Raw genomic sequence first — 6,649 nt, 5'->3', positions numbered from 1 at the left:
TTACTTTTCAAGCAAGTCATGTTTGGTATTGCTTAGAGAACAATGAGCATTTCTGAATGATTAAAGCAAGTCCTTTAAAGCATCTATCTCCAAGGGAACCCCAGAGCAAATGACATGTAGCCATTTGCTCCCCTCTTGTGGAGGCTGGAAAACCAGCCGAGGAATGGCTTGCTTAACTCCCTTGGGGAACCAATCCCTAAACCATACCCTCTGTGGTTGTGGTAGGCTAAAAGATTCCCCTCAGAATGCTATGCTTCCTTATGTTGATTCTCTGTACCCTGTTGGTCCTTCCCCTACATCCCTATGCCCTCACCCTATTCCTTCCAGTGTTCTGCCCTGCCCCTTGCTATTCCTATATAAACCCTTGCTTTCCTTCTGACTCTCTGGAGCTCTTGTCCCTGGCACCTTTCACAGAGTGTCTCCGCTCACAGTAAAGGTTTGTTCTCTGTGGATCACCATACAAGGCTCTTGTCTTTTGCCTACGCGTCGCCCAAGAGTGGATCTGCACTCGTTGCACATGGGTGATGCCTGTGTACCCAAGAGCATGTTCTTTTCAGAACACTTCTCTCGAGGAAGGTCGCGGCACGCCTGAAGACTACTGCCCGCCACAACAAGCGGCACCCAATGTGCAGCCCCTGCTAGGAGGTCCATCGAAGAAGCGTCTCCTGTAGCCTCGTGCTACAGGACTTAAGTCGTGGAGGCCCAGGGGCCTACCATTGGAACTGTAATACCTCAGGGCAAAGGTGACCAGGGTCAAAGAGAGACACCCCTCTAAATACAAAGGTCTCACCCATAAGCATTTGCAGGGTCATGATAATGCAACAGGTTTTATTGGTATCACCCAGTTTAACTGCCATTTTTTTCCTTATATGTACTCCCCCTAGAATGTTCTCCCCTCTCTTGTCCCCTGTTGGTCCTGGTTTACTGCAATGCTTCGCCTGTTACCTCATTGGTTCCCCAGTTGTCTGCCCCTCCTCTGCGCCACTTGTACTCAGTTCCCATTGGCCCTTTACCCTCAGATCTGCCCCTTCTTCCCCTTAAAAAACCCTGTGTCCTCAGCCCCATTTTGTCTCTGTCCCTGGACCCTCTCCATCACAATAAACCGCATTTGGAGCTCCACACAAAGACCCGTCTCTCACCTCATTTGTCAGCAGTTTAAGCAAGCATGCTTCGGGCTCTGGGAGTGCAGGTCACTCACAGAGGCTAGTTGTGGACGTGCTGCAACAAGTGGCCGCCCAAACAGGGACATTCTTTGAGAAGTATCTGAGAGCGACTCCAGTGACAATCCAGCTGGTCTATTGTCATCAGACAGAAGACACCTTGGGTTAGCCACTGCCCTGAAGTGGGACCTCAGTTTTATCAGGGCTTACTGAAGGGAGAGTCAGCACCCTCCAGCAGCAAGAGGACCAGCTTGACTGACAAAGCCCACGGGACATTTTGAAACACCTGCATCCAGACCTGCCAGACCAGTGAGTTGGGGGATAGCCGCCTGAGGTGCAGGACTCTTGGGTGATTTTTTTAGTCCTGTGGCGACCCTTTACATCAGGGTCAGCTATGGGTAACAAAGTATCCAAAGCTGAGAGAGACAGCTTCCAGTTCAAATTAGGGAGATTCTCGTTTCACAGGGGAAGAGTTTTGCTAAGGGAAGTTTGAAGCCTTTTGTTCATTGGCTATTTAAGAAGTTCCCAGACACTTCTGTTGATTCAGTTCGTCTTGTAACATTCTGGGACTTATTTAGGGAAAGACTCAGGGACCTAAGGCAATTAGACCTGGACTGTAATTCGGAAATTGTTCACTGGTCCAGATTTAAGGCCACTGCAATTACAGTCCTTCTGCCGTGGATCTCGGCAGCAAAAAGCATGGGAGAATTAGGCCAATTGGAATGTTGGATTGCAAAACAGGCAAACCTCACTTCTACTGCCCTGAGTGACCTCCTATCAGATGAGGAAATTACCAGGAAAGCCACCCTTCAAAACAGGGCGGCCATAGACTATCTGCTCCTCCTGCACAACCATGGCTGTGAAGAATTTGAAGGTCTCTGCTGCCTCAACTTGTCATCAAAAGCAGAGAACGTCCATACCACGATTGACAAAATTAAAAAAACCATGGTGAACGACATCAAGAGAGAAACAGACGACTGGCTGAGTTCAAGGGATGGGGACTCTCGGGCTGGTTGGGATCTGTTCTGAAAACTGTGGTTTTAGTACTGTTTATTCTAGTTAATGTTATTGTAGTTGTTAGCATTGTTTTTGGGCTAATCAGGCACATGGTTTACAAGTTAATTTCAAGCTCATCTTCCCCCCCAAGGTCTACCATTTCGAAGCCCCTAGTGCTCCAATGGATGACCTGGAAGCCTCAGTTGAAGATACAGACCCTCCTGAAGGAGGGGAACCAACTCACCAGCCATGGTTTGGCGAGCATTCTGCCCCCCAAACCCAGTCCTCTTCATTTTAAACAAAAAAAAAAAGGGGGGAGATGTTGCAGTGGGCTTTCATGGTTTACCCCCAAACCCTGGTTTCTCTCCTGAAGGTGTCCCCCCAGGTGTATCAGTCACTCCTCCTTTCCCCACCCTGACCCCTGCTGAGTGCTGCCTGTCACTCCTGGCATTCCAGAAGTGCGTGGAGTGATTGGGCAGATTCAAAAGATGCCCTCCACCCCCAGAGGGGCATTGGACCATCCAGGTGTCCTTTGTCCCTTGAGACCTCCTCTCCCATACCTGGTTGGTGGGCTCCTTATCCATTCTTCTCTCCCCTCCCCTAGGTAAAAGAGAGGGGAACCATGTGGTCTGTAAGTTCTGATGGAGCTGTGACTGGATTCAGAGTTCTGCTTGGAGCTGTTGCTGCATTCACAGGCCTGTGGGCTAGAATAAAAGCTGTGGATTGAACCCTCCATCAGAACTAATTCCTTTCCTTCACCATAGCCTTAAAGGCTTCTCCGACAGAGGAAAACCTGAGGAGCGGACCCTCTGTGAGAGGAAGCTCGATCCCGCCACCACCTGACCTCTGGCTTGCCTGGACTTGTCTCCTCACGCCCAGCTGCAACATCCAGCTAGCCAAAAGTGCCTCTGGGGTGAAACACCACAGTTGCTGCTATTCAGTCCAGCAGCAGGGGCCAGATAAGCCAGGGCACGTCCCGTTCTCGATATTGGTAACCTCCAATATAGCCTGAGCTATATTAGCCCATTGGTTTCTATGCTTTCTGGGGTGATCATCACCACCAAGAAAACCAGCTGGAGAGGAACAATGGAACATTGACAGGATCCATGGAGTGGTAATATTTTTATTCTGTTCCTGTCACTCTCTTTCTGTCCCCCCATCTATTCTTTCTTTCTTTCTTTCTTTCTTTCTTTCTTTCTTTCTTTCTTTCTTTCTTTCTTTCTTTCTTTCTTTCTTTCTTTCTTTCTTTCTTTCTTTCTTTCTTTCTTTCTTTCTTTCTTTCTTTCTTTCTCTCTTTCTCTCTTTCTCTCTTTCTCTCTTTCTCTCTTTCTCTCTTTCTTTCCTCCTTCCCTCCCTCCTTCCTTCCTTCCTCCCATATTTACTATCAAATAAAACCCATACTATTGTCACTGGCATATGGTCTTGTTTGCACCTTAATTTGGGCAGACACATTTCTAAGAACTTTAGTAATTCGATCATGACAGGCTCTGACATTTTCCTAAGTTTAGCGAATTAGCATAATTGATAAGAATTCCCAGTTAGAAGTACAGTTAATGAAGTAATTCTCACTCTTGGTTCAGCCCTCTACCGAAGCCTCCCCGTTGCTTCTGGCCCCACACTGTTTATGTCTAAATACATGGGAAAGTGACATGGCCTTATTCACTGGAGAAGCAAGATTAGAATAGGATTCCAGGAATGTGTTTGTCTAACAAAATACTGAAGTCAGGTAAGAAACTATATAACTATATACAATAACAGTCTACAGAGCTATGAATATATGAAAAATATAAAAAAATATTAAAAAATCAAAAATCTTTTGGCATCAAAAAGTAGTTGTCAAAAGCAATTGTTTAAACACACACACACACACACAAACACACATACAAGTACTCAGCCCCTTTTCCCTGGTTGTTACAGGTAATGTAAGTACAGGTGATGTAAGTACAGGTGATGTGAGTGGCAAAGCATTTTGCCTAGAAGACAGGGACACAGCATTTCATTAATCTGTTCAGGTTACTTAAGGGCCTCCCCAAAACTGTACCTGAGCCACTCAATGACTTCAATGAGTTCTGTTTTACAATACTCCTGTATGTTGTGGTTTTGACACTGTGCAAATGCCAGGCACCCACGACAGCCGCTCACTTGCCCTCCCCTGCTACAGCTGAGCAGAGGACAGAAAAAAAAATTAAACAAAGATTTCAAGAGTTGAGTTAAGGACCAAGTTAAGGAGAAAACACTCCAAGGGCAAAACAGGCTCAACTTAAAAATACAAAGTGAATTTATAACTCAAAGTCAAAGAAGGATAATGAGAAGTGAAATGAGCCCTTAAAAACACCTTTTTCCCCCCAGCCCCTCCCTCCTTCCCACCATCAGTGCAGGGAGACAGGACATGGGGGTTTTGGTCAGTTCAACACCCAAGATCTTCCACTGCTCAGGGAGAGGATTCCTTCCCTTGCTAAGCCATGGGGTCCCTTCCCATGGGAGACAGTTCTCTGTGAATTTCTCCAATGTGGTTCCAATCTCACAAGCAGCAGTCCTCCCAAAATTGCTGCAATATAAGTCCCTCCCACAGGCAAACAGTCCTCCAGAAACTGCTGTGGCATGGGTCACTCTTCCACAGGGTGCAATCCTCCAAGGACAGGCTGCTTCAGCCTGGAAGCAGGGACCCTCTCTCTCCACTGGGTCTTTCACTGGATCACAGCCTCCTCCAGAGGCATGCACCCACTCAGCATGGGCACCTCCCCCACGGGCTGCAAGTAGATCTCTGCATCCCCTGTGGACTTCACGCATTACAGGGGGACAGTTTGTTTCACCATAGTCCTCACCACGTCCTGCAGAGGAATCTCGGCTCCAGTGCATGGAGCACCTCCTCTGCCTCCTTCTCCACTGACCTTGGTGTCTCCATGTTGTTTCCCTCACATGTTCTCACCTCTTCCTCTTCTCTGGCTGGAAAAAGCTGGCCCCATTTTGTTTTGATTTTCCTTTAAATATGTTATCACAGAGGTGTTACCAATATCTCTAATTGGCCCAGGCTTGGCCAGCAGCACGTCCATCTTCAGAGCCATCAGGGATTGGCTCTGCTGGACATGGTGGAAGCTTCTAGCAGCTTCTCACAGAAGCCACCTCTGTGGCTCCCTGCTACCAAAAAGCAGGCCGTACAAAACCAACACATGATCTTACAGAAAAATGTCATCCCTGCCAGGGAACTGAAGCATGGCAAAGATTAGTTGTTGAAAATCACAGCTGTAGCAGAGTTATGAGCAAAGGCAAATCACATCCCAGGTAATTGTCCTGTTCATTCAACTATCCTATTAACAATCACATATTTAGTGAGCAAAATGAGGGTAAAATAATGAGGGAAGGAGATGCTAATAGAAAGAAAGGGACCATGGAAAAGAAAAATTTATCATCAACTGATTTTACTGTGTAACCAGGCAATTGCTGTCCATTTGGCCTGCTTGAAAGTGTCCCCTGATGCATAGCTAAATTGGCGTTTGGGGCATGTTTTCATATTTTATTACTGCTGCTGTAAATAGGAGTTATTTGGGAATGGGAAGTGCTACTTGATGAGGGAGAAACACCTGACACAGAGGACAGTGAGATAAAAACCTCTGGTTACTGGTTTGAGAATATGTCCTGTAAATAGGGATCCCTGGGCAGCTGCTTCTGGGCAATGTGAGCATATGTAGCTCCAGGCACTGCTTAACTCAAACTGAGGCTCTGGCACTCAGATTTTTGTTCTGGGGAAACAGCTCACAGCTTCAGGCACTTAGGTTTCAAAAACTCAGGCCAACTCAAATAGAAGGAAAAGAGGAAAAGGAGAACCAGCCATCCTGCAAAGTGAACTAGAGACAGAGTCTCTTGGGTATCTCATAAATAGGGTTATCAACAGACACCTTTGAAACTCAAAAAAAGAGCTGTGTTTAAATAACTATATGAATTATACTTCTCAAGACTGTTCCTGCTCCCATTTTAACCAAGTTTTCTTTTGCAATAAACCCCAAAAATCTGGACATTTAACTACCATCTTCCAAGACAACACTAATGTTATAATATAGAAAAAGCAGATTTAGAGAGCTAATAATAACCTATGTTTTCTTGAGCAAAAAGAATAACTTCATAATATATTGCTCGCAATAAAGAGTAAGTCTCCAATTTTGTACTGCGGTATTAATTACTGAGGTGAGAGGATTAAAGCAATCATGTGAGATTAAGATTCTTCTGAATCACAGCAGGGAAGATAGTACACATCACCTGAATAAAGAAATTATTTTACAGGCAGTAAAATGAGCAGGAAGTCTTCAGTGATGCCTGCCTCTAACAGTTCTCTGTATGACTCCTTGTATGCAGGCCCAGGGGAGAGCAACTGATGGCAGATTATTTCAAATTCCCATTTTATTATTTTACAGCCTTTCCTGGAGCAAGGGGATATTAAATATTCCACCTCTTGTCTGTGCTGTGGAGAAATTAGGCTTCACATCACCATGTAATAC

Source organism: Vidua macroura, chromosome 2, assembly GCF_024509145.1.
Source record: "Vidua macroura isolate BioBank_ID:100142 chromosome 2, ASM2450914v1, whole genome shotgun sequence".
Lineage (NCBI taxonomy): Eukaryota > Metazoa > Chordata > Aves > Passeriformes > Viduidae > Vidua > Vidua macroura.
This window is presented reverse-complemented; position numbering follows the sequence as displayed.